The sequence below is a fragment of the Pteropus medius genome, unplaced genomic scaffold (genome assembly GCF_902729225.1).
Source record: "Pteropus medius unplaced genomic scaffold, Ma_sr-lr_union100, whole genome shotgun sequence".
Lineage (NCBI taxonomy): Eukaryota > Metazoa > Chordata > Mammalia > Chiroptera > Pteropodidae > Pteropus > Pteropus medius.
This window is the reverse complement of record NW_024344378.1, coordinates 21,530,868-21,552,097: the sequence shown is the minus strand read 5'-3', so window position 1 is coordinate 21,552,097 and position 21,230 is coordinate 21,530,868. Positions and strand designations below refer to the sequence as shown.

The following is a 21,230-nucleotide window of genomic DNA, read 5'->3' as shown; positions in this document are numbered from 1 at the left end:
TTTGTGAAATGATACTAATGTGTTCAATGATCTACATTTGAGAGGTTGTATTTCTGAAGCTGATAAACAGCAAACCCCACCAGTGAAGTCCATTTCCAATATATAAATGCCATCTACATTAAAACAGGCACCCATGATTCACATCTGCAGAGGCATTTATAGTCTGAAGTAGACTCAGATGATTGCAGGTGGAGGCCTTCATCTAGATGGAAATAACCAGAAAGAAAGCAATAGAAATACAGAAAAGTTGGCATTCAATTCATCCTTCTATCTGAACCCAAAATTGAGTTCTGGGGACAGAATAATAAGACTGTTAACTAGGAGCAAGTCTCTCTCTTTCTCCTCTTTCTACTGCCACCATAGAACCAGTATGCTTCTGTGCATAGTCTTTCCAAGGGAATATCCTTGCCTCAGACTCTATCAACCAAGTCTCAAACACCACTTCTTCCACGAAATATGCCACTTTTCTATTGAGATTATGTCTGTTAAAACCTAAATTGGACCACTGATTCACTAGACTATTGATTCCCCAAGTACTTCCAAAAAAGTGAAACTGGTACCATGAGTAGTAAGAGAAATCATCATATAGCACTGAATCACATAGTGAGAAAGCCATGCCATTTTCTATTCTTTTTCTAGTTTTCTGATTTGTTAAGAAGCAAGTCTCAGTGTCATGCTAATATATCATTAGCATCTCTCCAACACTTGCTAAGGTTCTTTTCACAAGAACTCAGACTCAGAGCCAAGGAACAAGCAACACTACCTAGACAGAATTTAACGACACTATTTTGTATATACTGTCTTTATTTTCAGTTACTGCCTTTTTATGGCAACTGACCTGATTTTCCATTTATAGTATTAAGATAAAGTATACTTTCTTAATTCATTTTTGAATTATTAAAGTTAAAAAGATGGATCAACTATAAAAATAGTAAGTAGATAAGGGGGAAATTGTAAAGGTGGGTTAAAAGTGAGTAAATTTGGGAAATACAAATTATGAAACAATCTGCAAAGAGAATATTAAAATGTATTCCTCTACTACCCAGTGCAGAGCTAATCTATCCCTCATCTGTAGTCCCACAGCTCTTTACCTCTAATAAAGCATGAATTTGTCCTCTTTAAATTGCAGTTGGGTATATACGTTTCTCATTTTCCCTAAATGGAGTGTTAGCTCCTGGAATTCTTGCTCATCTTTGTAGATCTCTTTTATATTACAGAGTACATTCCCTGTGAATGTTTGTTGGGCTCGGAATCTGACTCACCTTGATTACCCTTGTAGAATACTGGTAGTCACCTTAAAGACCCACACAGCATGATTTCTCCATAGCACATAATTTCCATTCCTTTGATTAAAGATCAGTCAATAAACAATCAAGATAGACTTATTAAACTTCCATCATATTAAAGCCCTTTGGGGAAACTATTAAATTTCCATCATATGAAAGCCCTTTGGGGTAAACTTAATAAACTATTAAGACACTGCTATCACTATTTTTTATGATTGTAAAAGTTAAAATTAGACAATACAAAAAGCAAAGGGAAAAAGGTATAAACATAAAAATAAATAATCCATAATTCCTACACCTGCAGATAACCATTATTACATTTTAGAGTGTTTTCTTCCAGTATCCTTTCTTTGCTTATTTGTTTTCAGCATTAAGAACTCATTTGTGTTATTAAATTGTGTTCCCACTTTTCATCTCACTCATCCTCATATTCACTTGTGTGCCACCTTCTTTTGTATTTGTTTTGTATGTACCAACCACATGAATGACGAGAAATGTAGAAACATCAAGTAATACAGGGAAACAAAAGAAAAAATAAACAAATTAGACTGCATCAAACTAAAAAGTTTTTGCACAGCAAAGGAAACAGTTAACAAAATGGAAAGACAATCTACTGAATGGGAGAAGATATTCGGCAATAAAACATCCAGTAAGAGGTTAATATACAAAATTTATAAAGAACTCACACAACTTAACATAAAAAAAAAAACTAACAGTCCATTTTAAAAAATGGACAGAGGACCTGAATAGATATTTCTCCAAAGAGGACACACGGATGGCCAATAAACATATGAAAAGATGTTCAATATCACTAATCATCAGAGAAATGTAAATTAAAAACATATCACCCTCACACCTGTCAGAATGACCCTCATCAGTAAATCAACAAACAAGTGTTGACGAGGATATGAAGAAAACGGAATCCTCATGCACTGTTGGTGGGACTGCAAACTGGTACAGCCACTATGGAAACATTTTGGAGGTTCCTCAAAAAATTAAAAATAGAACTACCACATGACCCAGCAATTCCACTCCTGGATATTTGTCCGAAGAAATCCAAAACAATAATTTGAAAAGAGATATGCACCCCTATGTCCACTGCAGAGCCATTTACAATTGCCAAGATATGGAAGCAATCTAAGTGCCCAACAGCAGACAACTGAATAAAGAAGAGGTAGTACATATATACAATGGAATATTACTCAATCATAAAAAAGAATGAAATCTTACCATTTGCTCCAACATGGATAGAACTAGAAGGTATTATGCTAAGTGAAATAAGTTAAACAAAGACCATATGTTCTCACTTATATGTGGAATCTAAAAAATGAAATAAATAAAACAGGAAAAAAAGAAATAGAAAAGGATGGGTATAAATGACTCTATATAGCCTTCTTCTCAGTAAAGGCATTCCATGACTCAACGGGAAACATAAAGACTTTCAAAAAAGGTGTCAAAATGATTCTTTAGGTGAAGAATATCAATGGTGGCAGTTTCCAAATGAGTAAGTCACAGAACCATAGATTGTGTGAACTGGAAGAAGGCTTAAAAAATGCCTTTATAAACTAGGAGCCAAAGATCAAGAAAAAGGTAATGACTTAGCAAGCTGGGTGGAGATAAAATATTTCACATTATAATATAAGTCAATGGAAAACACAGGTGAATGTTCACACTACTTGAGAAGAACATGTCTATTATAAATGAGGAACACCTGCATAGCTCAATAAATCCACACAAGTTTCTCCCCACTTCAGCGCCTGTCCAGGAACTTGTGACCATCACCTTCCTAAATTCTGACTTTGCTCTTCTCTCAACTGCTTATCCTTTCCTAATTTTTTGTTTTATTTTACTTTCCAGTTATTTTCTATTTTCCTTCCCATGAATATGTAATACAAGCATCATTATTTACAGTTTCCTGTACAGAGACCTAAGCTCTTTGGAGGAAAACAGCTGTTACACATTAAAAACAAATTAGTTTATTGTCAACAAAATCACGAATGAAAGAGAAGACACATACCACAGAAATACAAAAGACTATACAAGAAAACTATGAAAAATTATATAATACCAAAATTTAATAACCTCAAGAAATGGATAAATTTTTAGAAATATACAACCTTCCTAGACTGAATCATGAAAAACTGGAAAAGCTAAATAAATCAATTAGCAGTATGGAAATTGAAACAATTATTAAAAACCTATCAAAAAGTAAAAGTCCAGGACCAGATGGCTTCACCAGTGAATTCTACCAAACATTCAATGAAGATTAAATACCTATTCTTCTCAAACTCTTCTAAAAAATCAAAGAGGAGGTGATATTTCCTAACTCCTTTTGTGAGACCATTACCCTGATTCCAAAACCTGGTAAAGATAACACCCCAAAAAAGAAAACTATAGACCAGTATCTCTTATGAACACAGATGCAAAAATCCTAAATAAGACACTAGCAAATCAAATACAACACCACATTAAAAAGATTATACACCATGATCAAGTGGGCTTCATCCCAGGGACACAGGGATGGTTTAACATACACAAATCGATTAATATGATATGCCTTATAAACAAAATAAAGAATAAAAATCATATATTATATCAGTAGATGTAGAAAAAGTCTTTGACAAGATACAGCACTGACTTCTGATTAAAATATTTATTATAATAGGTATAGAAAAAAAGTACCTTGACATAATAAAGGCCATATATGACAAACCCTCAGGAAGCATTACATTGAACGATGAAATATTAAAAACTTGTCCTCTAAGATCAGGAACAAGGCAAAGCTGTCCTCTATCTCCACTATTATTCAATATAATATTAGAAGTCCTAGCAAGTGCAATTGGGCAAGAGAAAGATATAAAAGGCATCCAAACAGGAAATGAAGAAGTCAAACTGTCACTCTTTATGTATAACATGATTCTCTATATAGAAAACCATGAAGACTCCACAAAAACACAAGAAATAATAAAGAAATACAGCAAATTTTCAGGATACAAAAATCGATGTTCAAAAAGCTATCGCATACCCATACTTTAATAACAAACTGTCATAAAAAGAAATGAAAAAAATCCCTTCTGCAATTGCAACAAAAAGAATAAAATACCTAGGAATAAACCTAACAAAATATGTGAAGGACTAATACAATGAAAACTACAAGGCACTATTAAAAGAAATTGAAGAAGACACAAAGAAATGGAAAGATATGCCATGTTCTTGGACTGGAAAAATCAACATAGTTAAAATACCTTATTTCCTAAAGCATTATACAGATTTAATGCAATCCCTATCAAAATCCCATCAGCATTTTTTAAAATAGAACAAAAAAGCATCAGATTTGCATGGAAGCACAAAAGACCCCAAATAGCCAAAGCAATCCTGAGAAAAAAGAACAAGACTGGAGGTATCACTCTGTCCAACTTCAAATTATACTACAAAGCAACGATAATCAAAACAGTATGGTATTGGCAGAAAAACAGACACACAGCTCAGTGGAACACAATTGAGAGTCCAGAAGTAAACTCCCGTTTATATGGGAAAATAATTTTTGGCAAAGGAGCCAAAATCATACAAAGGAGAAAGAAAAGCCTCTTCAATAAATGTTGCTGGAAAAACTGGAAAGCCACTTGCAAAAGAATGAAATTAGACAGTTGTCTATCACCACAAACCAAAATTGACTCAAAAAGGACTAAAGACCTGAATATAAGACCTGAAACATAAATTGCATAGAAAAAAAACAGGTGCTAAGCTCGTGGACCTTGAACTTAAAGAGGATTTTATGAATTTGACCTCAAAGGCAAGGCAAGTAAAAGCAAAAATAAATTAATGGGACTATATCAAACTAAAAAGCTTCTGCACAGCAAAGAAACCATCAACAATGCGAAAAGGCAACCATCCAAATGGGAGAATATATTTACAAACAATGTCTCTGATAAGGGCCTAATATCCAAAATATACAAAGATCCCATAGAATCCAATAACAAAAAATAACACAAACAATCTGATTAAAAAATAGGCAGAGAATCTGAACAGACACTTCTCCCAAGAAGACATACAAATGGCCAACAGACGTATGAAAGTATACTAAACTTCACTAGCTATTGGAGAAATGCAAATCAAAACCACAATGAGATACCATCTCATACCTATTAGAATAGCTATCATTAACAGGACAAGTAATAATAAGTGTTGAAGAGGATATGGAGAGAAAGGAACCCTCATACACTGCTGGTAGGACTGCAAATTGGTACAACCACTATAGAAAACAGTATGAAGGTCTCTCAAAAAACTAAAAATTGAATTACCATATGATTCAGCAATCCCTCTTCTGGGTATTTACCCAAAAAACTTGAAAACATTTATCCAAAAAGATATAAGCACTCCAATGTTCGTAGCAGCATTATTCATGGTGGCCAGCACATAGAAGCATCCAAAGTGTCTTACAATAAATGACTGGATAAAGAAGATATGGTACGTACATACAATGGAATATTACTCACCTAGAAAAAGAGATGAAATACAGCCATTTGCGACAACATGGATGTATCTTGAGATAATCATGCTAAGCGAAATAAGTCAGACAGAAAAAGTTGAAAACCACATGATATCACTCATATGTGGTATATAAATCTAAAAGCAACAAACAAAAATGACAAATAAACAGACTCATGGACATAGACAGTGGACTAGTGGTTACCAGAGGGAAGGGGAATATGGGGGAGGCAGATAATGGTAAAAGGGATCAAATATGTGGTGATGGAAGGAAATCTAACTATAGGTGGTGAACACATCAAGTAATATATACAACACTTGAAACACTTGAAACTCATTGGATTTTGTTGATCAATGTCACCCCCAATGACTTTTAATAATAAAAATAAAATAAATTCATTTATTGAAATGTAATTAAATTGAGCTATTTGGTATTTGTTAGCATTACTTTCATTTTGTCCCTTTTCCTAGCTAACAATTTGATTATTGTTTTAATAATAACTTTGATACCATATTATCTTTAGGTATCAAACACCTGAAATTGCCACATTGCTAATTACACTGATTTTTTTAGACCAAAAAAAAAAATCACACTTATTTCAATAATGTGCAAATACACCAAGTCAGTTCACAAAGTTTCAAGCTATAGCTTTAAGTATAATAAAAACCTGATTTTCAAAAATTAAATGGTAAATAGCAGAAATAAAGCTTCATTTTTAAACAAATTCAAGAAACTTGGAAACCTTTAAACTAAAACATTCTACTTACGTAAATTCAGAATTGCCTTAATTTACAGATGCCAGTAGTACATTGCATTCCAAAAGGACTTCTCAAGGAAGGATTCACCCCACTGGTCAGCACTAGGCAAGAGTGTAAATTCTTGGTATTGACTATTCCTGATTTTGCAACCTCCTTCACATTGTATCAATCGATGTCATTCAACCCATATTTTAATCTTTAGGGAAATCCTAAAAAATGTTTAAAGTTCAATATGAGGCCAAAATATGCTATGCAGAGTTTTTGAAATGGCCTATGTATTTAAAATATTTAAAGACCAATTTCAACTTCGGGCCTATGACATTACTGGGATAAAAGACATAGATTAATAATTCTTCCATTATGTAAAATCTTTTTGTAAGGTTAGCAACGTGGCCTTTAAAACCTCCTTACTTATTTCTACACATACAGAACTCAAATGGAAAATAAAAAAAGTTCCCACTAGGAAAAGAAATGTTAATTTTTCTTTATTACTTAACAGCCAAGACACATGTTTTTTTCTGCTCCCCAGAAGCAATGTTAGCTACTAGTTTTAATTCAGGAAAATGTATATCTTCGGGAAGGTTTGCCAAGATATTTATTTAGTCTTTTTCTCAACTTTCTTCATTTTTTCAGTGTAGGCAATAAACTGAATCTGTTCCAAAAATTCCACCACACCATGTAAATGTTAAAGCATAGTTTCCAATGAAGTTCATGTGGTAAAAATCATGCCATGAACCAGCACAGAAAGAGATGAGATTTTATGGATTGAGTGGAATATCTTAACCACTGTGGACATCAATAGTTTCTAGCAAATGAATGGTCGCTCATGCCCAAAGAAGAACTACATGTTCACATAAAAGCATGAGTCCAGTGAAAAATCCAGTTCCAAGAATTAGGGCTTCCGGGGATGTGCATATTCAGCTTCCATTCCAAATGGAGCCTGAAACTTATAATGAATTTTATGAATATACTTACATATTTTTGTGATATAATAGCTTATGCAGGAAATAGTGCCAAGTATCCTCAATCACTGTACAAACAAAGCGTCTTGCCAAAAGCATATACCATCTTGGCATTCTTTCCCAATCATAAGGAATATTTAAATACTCTGTAAAATAATAAGTTCCACAAATTGAAGGAAGTTGGGTACAAAGTGATTAAAGAGAAGTAATTTAAAGCATTTCCATTAGTTTTCCCATGCTTCTGGTTTATCCTTTTGAATTTTGTGCTTTTTCATGTAAGGTATAAATCGAAACAAAAATCTAGGTAAACAACAAGAAATAAAGGGCCTCATGAACTATCAGGGATCCTCATGTTGTAAACTGGGGCATAATTATCTAACATACAGTTTCAAGCATTTTTAAATGGTTCTTGCAGAGGGTTCTCAGGTAAAAATAAATCTGTATACTCTACAGCCAAGGATGCTGAACTAAAGATACCGACATTTTCATTTGTTGCCATTTTTCAAATCTCTACAGACAGCTTTATAATTCTACGAGCCTCTCTTCTGCCCCTCTCACCTGGATGATCAAGCGGAGTGCAGTGATTTCTTAAAGCACCTTCCTTCCTTTCCATAGTATTCCTTTAGTCTGGTTCTCCTACTCTCTAATCATTTTACTATCTGTATTTAAGGTACCTCTTCCCCTTCTTCCCTCTATATGTTAGTACTCCCCAAGGATCTGTTCCCAGTCCTCTGCTCTTGTCTCTATCAAAGCCCTCTTACTCCTAGAGATTTCATCTACACTTATGACATTTGCTACCCTCTTAATTAGCCAAGTGCTAATTAAATCAACTATTAATTAAGTCTTGACTTATCTCCCAAGTTCCAATCATATTTTAAGATGCCTGCAGAACATTTCCAATTATATGTCTTGCTACCATCATATGAATAACCTAGTTTCATTATATTTTCCTCCAAATCAATGATGATCTCTAGTTTCCCTTTCTATTTTAATAGAAGTAAACTATTCTCCTAGATGACTCCAAACCTTGTGCTCTCTCTTGGATTCTCTTTCCTGCCTGTTGTATTTTCTTTGATCCTCTTCCTAATATTATTCATAACTTGCTTTTCATTTTTCCAATTTCCAGATAAGGCCCCTTGTTACCTCATGCTTAGATTACTGCAATACCTTCCTTACTAGTATCTCTGTCAACAGCCTCTCCCATTTCTCACCTATCCTGCATATATGCCTGCCAGAATTATCTTCCTAAAATATTACTTTCATAATGTAATTCCTCTGATCAAAATATCTTTAATTGGTATTGTTGCCTAAAAAAGAAAGTTCAAATTTCACATTCAGGTTCTATACAATCTATTTCCAATTCAAGATTATTTGGGGACTGTCTGAAAGTAGCAGCATGGGAAAACTGAAAGAATACTGGACTCCAAATAAGGAGATAAGGGGTTAAAATACCAGTTCCTGCTACTTGCTAATTATGTGATCTTGGACAAGTCACTTAACTTCTAAGAACATGTTTCTTTATCTAGAATACAAAGATAAGTAATAATGTTTACATATACTAGGGTAAATATAAATTAAGTAAAAAATATGAACATTCATAACACGACACATGACAATTAAAGTCATATGAATCTGAATATAAAGTCTCTTTCATCTAAAGTTCAATGATTCCCTTTTCTATTCAGTTTCTCCACTCTGATCCAATTCCCTTATTCACTTCTCCCCAACAAGAAAATTCTTCCATTTTCTTGTGCCCCTCTCTTACACCTACACAAATATTACCATCCTTCAAGTTCTCTTCAAAACCTACCCTACTCCATGAAGTCTGTAACAAAAACCTCAGCTAAAAATGTTTGCTACCCATTCTAAGCACCCAGGTCTCTTAACTTGCTGTCTATATCAATAACCCTTTCATGAATTCAGAACCTATCATCCCAGCAGTATTACTTGCACCTTGAGGGCTAGTACTCTGCATTGTTCCTCTTTGTATCTCTCATTCAATCATTCATAGGAAGTCCTCTTTGATGAGGACTTTATACTGAGTTCTAAAGGATTACTAAAAGCTGGCCAGGCCAAGAGAGGGAGGAAGAGTTTCCAGACAGAAGGAACAGCTTGTGTGAAGGTTGTGAGGCCAGAAATAGCTTGACAAATTAAAGTAACTGAAAAAAAGAGATGAAGTAGAGAAAACAGAAAGGGACCAGACTGAAGCAGAGCAAGGTGAGAGAGAAAGGAATGCAGTTCCCTCCCCTGAGTATATTCTACCAAAGTACCACATTTTTTAAAAGGCGCCAGTAGCGAACCAACTACAGCTAATATTATAATGAAAAGACTTCAGAGGTAGCAATATGAAAGCTGCCAGGGTGACAAAAAGAGACGAGAGTTAAACAGTGGTGTTTTTGTTGTTTTTGTTAGTTGTTTTAACTACAGCTTTTCTATCAACCAATGGCCACGCTTCCTTGGTCCGCTCCCTCTCTGACCCTCCTCTCTCAACTCAGCTGACATCTAAATCTTTTGAGGCTAGGGTCCAGATCAGGAAGGGCTCTTCCAGGCTATGGAAAAAAGTTAGATTTTTATGCAAGAAAGTGTATAATCTGATTTGCATTCTAAGAAGTTCATCCTCTGCAATGTGAACCAATCTTTAGAAGGAAGAGCAGTTAGGAGAAGGTAGTAGAATCCAAAATGTTTTCTTTTGAGCTTTTAGCTAGCAGTTTCTATGGAGGCTTAAGTTCAAAAAGGGGAGGTAGATAGGAGTAAAAGGGGTCAAATATTTGGTGACGGAAGGAAATTTAACTTTGAGTGGTGAACACACAATGTGATATATATGATGTATATCACATTGAAATTTACTTGAAATTTATTTGATCTTATTAACCAAGTTAACTCAATATTTTTATTAAAAAAAGAAAATGAAAAAAAAATGATATGGATACTGAAGCTGGTCTAAGCTAAGAAACAACAGAATATCCCAGAAACAGCTTAGCACATACCCCAGCCATGTCCCAAATGAGGTTCTGCATTGGAGTTTATAATACTGTAGACTGCTATAACGCAGAAACTAAGAAGTTATATTTTCTTATCTCCACTTAAACCAGTGGAAATCTTCCTTCCACGAGTTTCTCCTTATCTAACCCTTCAGCTATTGCAATATGAATTGTTTCCAAACCATCTGAAGTTGCAACTTCCCTGTACTTTGTCTCAACACAAATACAGACTCTTTCTGGGAAAGTCTGAGGAAAGCTCATGAAATATTTGTATGTTTTATTTAGTTTTTCAAGTGGAAAGAACAATAGACATTTCCCTGTTTACAAAGAAAAAAAAACAAATCTGTTGACTCTTACATACAAATAACTCAAACCAGCTGACCTTTAAAATGTCAAACTTCACATGTGGTCAAGCCTCAGACAGACTCTAAGTTTAGGGGGGAAATAATTTAAATAATGAACTGGTAAAGCAAATAAAGTAAAATATTTGGATGATGATTCAGTTGAGTAACCACTAGTGACCCCAAACTGCCACTTGTTTCGGATAGATGCCTCATAAGATTTTAACTTAGGAGAGTTCAGATACAACCCAATTATGGTGGGTGTCTTTCCAAATTGACCAGGTGCTAGAAGTAAGAGGAGGAGTGTCTGATGTATTCAAGAATTCTGGGCCGTTAAAGAATACTGGAAACAAGTCTATTACATATATGACTCATTTACTACCGTCTTGAATAATGATTTTTTTTTTCAGATTATAGACTAAGACCTTTACAGGACTAAAAATTAGGGACTTCTTCCTCCCTACACATCTCCCTCTATGCAATTCAAAATAAAAACAGTACTAACCTGTAAAGGAAAAAAAAGTATAGGAAAGCCTAATATATTTCTGGTTTTCCCCACAGTGGCCACTTTTATACCTTAAAAAAAGATATTAATTCTTTTTCAAAAATCTAGTGTACCTATTTTCACTAGCACCCTAAGCATATGCTTAGTTTGCCTTTTGGGTAATCTGTACCGTCTGGATCCCCATAGCTATATTGTTTGGTTTCTTATAATTAACATTCTCTAACTTTCATAAAGTTACTACTGTGGAAACTCTTATGTAAGTACTATTTTTTAAAACATAAATCAAAGTCACTTTACATTACTAGAAAATTAAATGGCTATCTATAATAAAGAGAGAGAAACAGAGAGACTATGACTACACAGTGAAATCTCTGTTGGGTCTTCTCATCCCTCACATAACAAACAGTCAAGGCTGAGCATAACAAATGTGTTTATGCACCACAAAAAAATGTATCTTGGCTTACAGAAAACTATGAAAAGTTTATGTAAGTCAAGTCTTAGTAACCCACAGTTACTATATGAACCTTCCTTTTTCCATTGTTCTTCAGCATCAGAAAGAAAATGTCTAATGTTTTCTAGTTCAGACAGTTAATATCTACATTTCTAAAGCTCAATACCAACTATTTTTGCTCAAACTTCCCCTATTCTATATAAAAAGAAAAATTCCACAAGACCAAAGGTGGCAAATTGAGCTTTAACCTTCTCTCTTTATGTTTCTGGTTTCATTTTTCATGTTGTGTCCTTACTTGAGATTAACTAAAAAGCAGCACGATGTGGTTTTCTAGAAAGTACCCTTCATTTGGAGACAAAATGTGTTGTGGCTTTAAGCCAGCCACTTCTCCCTACTGTCTTCAGTTTCTAACCAATGACCCGAGGGTTTGCACTAGAGTGAAGTTAAAGCCTCCCTGCAACTCTGACATTTTATAATTATGGAATTGTTTCTGGTTCAGTGAAGGCAAGGATAGGGTTAGATTAGTGGAAATGATTTGGCAAACCTACTCAATCAAAGTGAGCACATTAACTTAAGTAATGTACCTTTTTTCTTATCATTGCATCTCTAGACTCCAGGACAGTATTTAATACAAATAACCAACCTAAAACAGACTTTTTGATTGTCCTAAGTATCTCAAACGGCTTCATACATTTCTTGGGTAAAAGAGCATTATTCCAGGATAAGAATGTGTAGAGGTAAATAGTCGTCAAACATGTCATATTTGTGAAATGAAAGAAGTACCTTATGTCATGGAGCTCAGGGTGCTTGAAGAAAGAAATGAAGCAAAAAGATATAGTTGGAAGCCAAATTACGTGCATGTTAAGTTTTCAAAAGTCATCCCTTCCAAAGTTTAAATGGAGCCAATAAAGCATTTGATTATGAAAGTAATCAAATTTGTATTTTATAAAGATGCCTCTGATTTAATTAAAACAGTTTGTGATATGGTGCACAGAGCCACAAAAATGGAGAGGTTATATTTATTTCCCTGGTTAAGAGCAGTTTAAAAGTTAGAGAAAACAACTATAAGGAACACAGGATTACAAAAAAATAATTAGTTGTATTCATTTGTTCATTCCTTTTACTCTTAATTAACCAAATTTACTTAGCACTTACTACTCGCACTAGATTTACAAAGACTAACAACAACAACGAAACTCGTTCTTTAACAATATAGAATTTATAAAGGAATTTTAAATGATCTTTATTTTTAATTTCTGTTATTTAATTCCTGTTATTGTTCTAACATTTTGATTTTTATTTTGCTTGTGCTCACAAGTGCAGAGGGTATAATTATACACATTATCATCATTGATATTTGCAAAGCTTCTGTCTTATTGCATTTATTTTATTTCTCTTTATATTCATACCATATTTGAGTCCCCTTATTCTGAAGACAAATGACTGCTTAAATGTGTTTAATATATTTTTCTTTACATGTGTTTTTATAAACGTGCATTATTTTGTGAGCATCTATTTTTAATTCATGTACATGATATTATATTACACATTGCTTTATTTTCTTTGACAGTGTTTTTATGATCCATACATGTTGCTGTGTACAACAACAAATCAGTTGCTTTTAATTGTTGCATAATTCTCCTTGTTGTGCAATCACATTTTATCTATGCACTCTCCCAGCAATGAACACACAGATTATTTCAACTCCTTCCACCAAATAAAGCTGCAATGAATATCCTTTATATGTCTCTTTATGGACCTACATGAGAATTTCCATGGGGGTAAAACACAAGTGGAATTTCAAAGTCAGAAAGTAAGGATATTCTTTATTTGCTCTTCAGAATAATGATACTAGTCTACAATTCCACCAGCAGTGTAGGAGGGTTCCTATATCCCTCATGCTTGTTAACATTTGGCATTGTCAAAATTCTAACTTTGCCAGCCTAACAGATAGAAAGTAATATCTCATTGTTTTTACAATGTGTATCTTCAAAATACTAATGATTTCGAGCACATGCTTATTAGCTTTTAAGGTTTTCTCCTAATTTTCTGTTCCTATCCTTTACCTATTTTTCTTTTCTTGTGGATTCTAGTAGTTCCATATATACCCAATATATTAACCTCTTGTTGATTATAGACATTGCCAGGATAGTCTCTTCTTCTGTCATTTGTCTTTAATTTGGGCCCTGGGGGCTCCAGTGCACAAAAATCCTTAATTTTAATTTATCAGTGTTTGCCTATATGGTTGTGCTTTAAAATTCTGTCAAGAAGTCATTTATTGAGCCCTTAGTTCACACAGATATTCACTTACATTTCCTTCTATTAATTTTATGGAGTTATAGTTCACATATAGTTCTACTGATTTGTGGTGTCAACTTACTATATGTAAGTAACATACATATATGATTATTTCTTTGAGATCTCTATTCTCCTTTGGGTTGTTTATCTGAGATTGCATCATTATTTATGCAATAAATAAAACCACTTTGCTACTGTCTTTCCTCCTTTCTCTCTTCTGTTACTTAGCTCAAACCACCCACATCAGCCCATCCCCAAAAGCTTAAGATTTCCAACAGAACTGCTGGGCCCACCCAAGCCACTTGTAGTGGCTTTTCCATACAAATGGCCTGTCTGAACTCACGCTGCAGACTTTCCTAAAATCTCTCAAAGGTTCACAGAACCCAAACAAGCATCTGGCCTCCGTGTGCCATAAACTTCTTGCTAAGCGGCCTCAAGCCGAGCACTAGCAGCAGCTGGTCTCAGTTTGCAGCCTGACCTCTCGAGGCACCTCCAAGCCCATTAAGGGTGGGGGCCATCTGTGGATCGCTTTGTGGCTCATGCCAGGTGGCCCAGGGCAGGGTACAAGCTGCAGCTAAACTTGGTCTGCATCGGTCCCCTCCAAGGAGGTCCTGGATGAACTCACCTGGTGGCCAACTTCAGACCAAGCCAGAGCACCACTCAACCACCTTGGGGATAACACACCCAAAAGGCAGAATGTGCAGACCAGAACCTTGCTAAAGTGAATCCTGCTCCATAGGGTTAGTTCCTGCACAAAGCCAGTCCTCACAACCAATCAGTCCTTCCCATTGATGTCAGTCCTTCCCACTGATGTGCAAACAGCAACCAATGCCTGACTACAATAGAAGGGCACACACAACTTATACAAGGGCCACACCTGGAGCATCCAGCTCAAGTGACCTGGGAGACTGCACCACTGGGACTCACAGGACACCTATTATATAAGGTCACTCTACTAAGACTGAGAAACACAGTAGCCCTATTGAATACACAGAAACAAACACAGAGAGGCAGCCAAAGTGGGGAGACAAAGGAACACATCCCAAATGAAAGAACAGAACTGGCTCTAGAAAGATAACTAAACAAAATAGAGACAAGCAATCTACCAGATGTAGAGTTCAAAACACTAGTTATAAGAATGCTCAATGATCTCAGTAAGAACTTCGACAAAGAGATAGAAAACATAAAAATAGAGACAGAAAACATTAAAAAAAAAGTCAGAGATGAAGAATACAATAACCAAAATAACATGCAGAGAGAATCAACAGTAGATTAGATGAACCAGAGAATCAAATCAGTGATTTAGAAGGTGGCAGAAAATACTCAAGCAGACAGTAACTAGAAAAAATAATTCAAAAAAAATGAGAATAGTTTCAGGGGCTTCTGCTACAACATCAAGCATATCAATATTTACATCATAGGGATACCAGAAGAAGAGAGGAAATAAGGAATTGAAAACCTATTTCAAGAAATAATGACTGAAAACCTCCCTGACCTGGTGAAGGAAATAGACATACAAGACACGGAAGAACAGAGTTCCAAACAAATGAACCCAAAGAGGCCCATACCAAGACACATCATAATTAAAATGCCAAAGATTAAAGACAAAGAATCTTAAAAGCAGCAAGAGAAAAGCAGTTAGTTGAGGGAGCGTCTATAAGACTGTCAGCTGATTTCTCAACAGAAACTTTGTAGACCAATAGGGACTGGCACAAAATATTCAAAATGATGAAAAACAAGGACCTACAACCAAGATTACTCTACCCAGCAGAGCTATCATTGAGAATCAGATAAAGAGCTTCCGAGACAAGAAAAAGCTAAAGGAGGTCTTTACCACCAAACTAGTATTATAAGAAAGGTTAAAGGGACTTTTTTAGAAAAAGAAAAAGAGGATTGAAAATGTGAATGATAAAATGGCAATAACTACACATCTATCAACAACTACTTTAAATATAAATGGATTAAATCAAAAGACATAGGGCGGCTGAATAAAAAAACAAGACCCTTACATATGCCTACGAGAAACTCATTTCAGATAGAAAGACATACACTGACTGAAAGCAAAGGAACGGAAAAAGATATTTCATAAAAATAAAAATGAAAAAAAATGCTAGGATGTAAGCAGTACTTATACCAAATAAAATAGACTTTAAAACAAAGGCCATAACAAGAGACAAAGAAGGACCAAGGAATCCCACTTTTGGGTATTTATCCGAAGAAACCCAAAACTACTTTGAAAAGTCATGTGCATTCCATGTGTTCTTTATGGCATTATTTACAATGGCCAAGATGTAGAAGAAACCTGAGTGTCCATCAACGGATGAATGGAGAAGGAATAGGTGGTACATATACACAATGGAATATTACTCAACCATTAAAAAAGTGAAATCTTGCCATCTGCAACAATGTGGAGGGACTTAGAGGGTATTATGTTGAGTGGAGTAAGCCAGACAGAGAAGGGCAAATGCCATATAATTTCACTTACATGTCGAATATGAAGAACAAAATAAACAAACAAAACAGAAACCAACTCCTGGATACAGAGAACATTTTGATGGTTGCCAGGTGGGACAGGGTTGGAGGAGTGGGTGGAATAGGGGAAAGGATTAAGATGTACGAATTGATAGTTATGAAATAATCATGTGGATATAAATTGCAGCATAAGGAATATAGTCAATAATATTGTAATAACTATGTATGGTATCAGATGGGTACTAGATTTATCAGGGTGATCACTTTCTAAGTTATATAAATGTCTAATCACTATGTTGCACACCTGAAACCAATATAATATTATATGTCAATTGTAATTGAAAAATTAAAAAAATATTAAAAAAAGAGATTTCCAACAGAAGAAAGACAACCATCCTAGTTCTATTTAATTTATATCAACTCCTAATTCTAATCAGCAATACAGAAAACATTTTGGTTTCCCATAAATGTAGTCTTATTTGATGCAGTTATCTCTCAATGTATTATAAGATATGTATTTTGGTGGCAACTCCACATGAGTATATTCCTTGTTTTGAGATCAAAAACACTTTTGATATAGGTGATAAATTATATATGTTGATTTCTGATTCATGTAATAGTAACACCATCATGTTAAACAGTGTGTGTATTTTTCTAGATTTCACTAAGCAACCAAAAAAAAAAAACTTGCAAATTTGTTTCCTTGTAAGGACTGTAGTGGCTTCTACAGCACAATATAATTTTGCGATGATTTGTAAAAATCAAGTGGGAATGATAATATACTACACTAATGAACTATAACATTAAGGCTTATTGTGCCTTCCATCAATCTGTGACTATAATAACTCTTGCCAAGAAAATCCTCACCAAAGTAGTAATCCCAAATTGACAGTGTTTGCAATTTTCTGTTTGAGCTATATAACCATGATTGCGAGTATGTAAAAATTATCTGAATAAATAAGCAATCTTCTATTTAGAAGTTATAACTCTAACAAAAAGAAAGAAACGTTTCAAAAAGAGAAGTTACCCAAGTAAAAGCATCAAGCTGATTAATAATTTCAGAATAAGTATCCATATTGCATATCATCTGAGAATGTTCAAGAAATTTTCTGCCCACAAATAGCTTTGTCTCTGAAGGTAAATTCTCACATACATATACTGAAGATGCTGTCTCCAAAGTAAAACACTCATACCAACAAAACTTAAAACAGCATCTGCTATGTAAACAGTAATTCTGAACAAGATGGCCTTGATAATCACATCTCAGTTTTAACAAAAGGTAAATTTCAAATCTGTTTTACCGAATGTAAACAACTCTAATAAGAATACAGCATTTTTTTTCACTTCTTAATCATGCTCATGTTTTTCATGGGAATTTTCCAGAAGTATATTTGGTTAATGTTTTCAACCTTCCTTTCTATTTGTCTGTATTGTGCAAATTGTCTTTAATGAGCGAAATGGACAAAAATAAAATAATTTATTTTTTAAAAACTGTAGTCCTCAAATAGTAGTCCTCATCATATCCTACATCCCTGCTATCAACACCACCAAACACATACACAGTGACAAAAGAGAAGTCCAAAATAGAGGGGAGCTTGAGTGAGCAAAAAGAATGATTTGTAATACCAAATAATCTTTAATGTGGGATTTTAAAAGACTGCAGCAACTTTATAGAGAAGATAATTACCTGTTGATCACAGAAAAAGATTGTGAAAAACTGAGTTATGTGTTAGGCATGGTAATTCAACTTTAGGCACCGACATATTCATTGTAAAGTAACTACAAACCTTATTGCCTTGTTACCTTTTACTGTTAATAAATATCTCTCTAGCTACAACCACTAACTGAAGATTGACTACAGATGTACTATTTGGGAAGCAAGAAACTATTACTTAATAAAGATAATATCAAACCTTTATTAGTGGGAAAACTTAATGCTATTAGTTTTCTTGTTCTGGTATTCAGTGTAGCAGTTTTGTAATTCTGGTGTTTAATACAGCTGATGAAATGTTAGACTTATCTCCTTTAAATGAATAACAACTATATGAAGGCTAAACTATGAAAATAAAATATGTTCTAATTTGGTTTTCATTTTATCTTCTTCAATTTTATTTCCTAAGTAAATTCCTTTTTCACTTTCATCTGGGTACTATTTTTCATGAAACTTTATTAGATTTAACAGAAAAACTGCAAAACTGTTAATATGTCTGGCAGAATCACTGTGTACCCTGATACATACTTAGAAAGTAGAAAAACTATTGTGAAATTACACTAACTGTTCAAAGAAAAGAAATAAGAGCCACCTCTTTTCACAAGACTTTTGCTCTTCTTTCTTCTTGGCTATTTCTCTGTATTTCCATCAGAGGAAGGGAGTGGAAAAAGAAAAAGTATTTTAAAAAAAAATAAGCATATATAATTTATTCAAGAAGTCCTCTCTCATATACAGGTATTTGAGATCCAGCTCATGTGCTTCCAGAACTATAAGAGCAGGAGTGAATAGGTGTAAGGGTAGGTTATTTAGCAAAGAATAATCCAGACAACAACAGAGGCTGGAACTAAGGTTTCTCGCACTCAGTTCACCTAAACAAATTGTTAGACCTAGGGGATTCCTTCAAAAACAGAAGAGTTAATATTCAGAAAACTTAAGCTCTCGAAGGAATCTTATCATTAATTCACCTTAGAGAATATATCTAACCAATGCTGGTTTTAGAAATAGAGTGAAACTAGGAAAGATTGGTTTCCCTGCTCCCATAACAGGATAGAATAAAGTTGCCAAATCGTAATCTGCTTTTCTTTAAAACTCTTCACTTACCTAACCCTTCTATTGTACAGCTCCAGTTCAGGCCCCCTTTTCCATAACAACCTCAGACACAGACTTCTTGATTTTGTTCTCTCATCCTACAACCAGAATTTAGCTATATTAATCCCATATTTTTCACAGGATTTTCTCTCAATATAATTTTCTGTGTTTCTGTATTTCCCTCAAGGAAAGGAACCATGTCTTCTATTTCTCCTGTCTCCTAAACAAAAGCAAGTACAATAGCAAATAATAGTTAATTTACATTAACTAATTAAGTGCTTACTATGTGCCAGACACTGTTCTAGATGCTTTATATGTATTAACTCATTTAATCCTGATAACAACCCAATGAGGTAAGTACGTACTATTATAATTCCCAAGTCTTACAGGCAAGACTTACCCAAGGCCACATGGCCAGTATTTGATGGAGGTATGGTGAGAAATTTATAACCAAGCAATCTGGTTTCAGGGCCTGTATTCCACTATCTTTCCTGTGGGAGAAGGGAGTGTTGCATATTAAATTTCTCAACAAGAACTTAGCATCGGTGGCTGGAAAGATATTCAGAACTTAATAAACTTTAAAAAGACAATCCTTAAACAAGGCTAAGCTATGTTTTATACATACTGTCATTTCCCTGTTTATAGTTGGCAACATAATCGTATCTCACACCTGAAGTAAGGAACTGCTTGTACCCTCATAAAAATAGACTTCACAGCAGTTGCTATCTGTAGTAGACTAAAAATTGGCCCCTCAAAATATCCATGTCAAAACCCTGGAAACTGTGAATGTTACCTTATTTGAAAAGGCGGGTCTTTGAAGATGTAATTAAGTTAAGGTTTTGAAATGAGATCATCTTGGAGTATCTGGGTGGACCTTAAATTCAATGACAAGCGTCCTCCTAGAGACACACAGGGAATGGATAAAAGAGGAAGAGGTAATGTGACTACAGAGGCAAAGATTAGAGTAATGCAGCCACAAGCCCAAAAATGCCCAGAGCCACCAGAAGCTCGAAGTGGCAAGAAACAAAACTTGCCTGAGAGCCTTAAAATGAAGCTGGCCCTGCCACCTAGATTTTGGGCTTCTGGCTTCCAGAGCTGTGAGAGAATAAAATTCTATTATTTTATACTACCATGTTTGTTATCAGTTTCTTACTGGAGCCACAGGAAACTGCTACACTATCCATCTGCTATCTGTAATAGACTGTACATTCCTTGAACAAGAACTATATTTTGTGTCTTTTGTGGTCTTCACTTTTTCAATCTAGTGTAGTACCTAAGAAGCATGGATATAATGGCAATAATATTGGGAAATAAGAGTGAAAATGGGAAACAAGAGGGCTAATTTATTATATAAAAACTATGACCTCGGAATTTAATCTATTCATTCAGTAATCACATACTGGGGACCTAATATGTGCCAGGCAATGAGAAAGACAACCAGGAAGTCAACCATGAAGAGAATAAACATGATCCTTGACCACAGGTCATTTCAAACAATTTATTAAATTATCTTGTAATTAATACTCTAACAGTCAGAACAGGATTCGTTGAAAATTCACAGGAGAGACAGCTAACCAGACTTACAGGTAGTAGAGTCTGGCAAGCAAGTCACTTAACTTCTCTGAAATTTCACTGTAAAACATAATAATAGAGGTGATATAAACACGGCCTCGGCCTGCCTTAGAGAACTGTCGTGTTCTAATTTAAAATAGGTTCTCTGTAATGATAATACATACTTATTAAATACTTATATGTACCTAGCTTGTGCTATGTATTTTATACAAATTATATTGTTTTACTCTCATAACCACCTAATAATTACTTACATATGAATTACATATTAAATATTTATAGTACATATGAATTTAGAGTTCATAAATTTTCATA

General features: G+C 34.4%; 1 protein-coding gene and 1 pseudogene across 3 annotated transcripts in view; both read right to left on the bottom strand.

The window, feature by feature from the left end:
• HPSE2 (heparanase 2 (inactive)) overlaps positions 1–21,230 on the bottom strand; it is a 536,390-nt gene that overhangs the window by 384,466 nt on the left and 130,694 nt on the right. The gene's annotated exons all lie outside the window — the stretch shown is intronic.
• Positions 7,129–7,813, bottom strand: LOC120609225 (methylsterol monooxygenase 1-like; annotated as a pseudogene).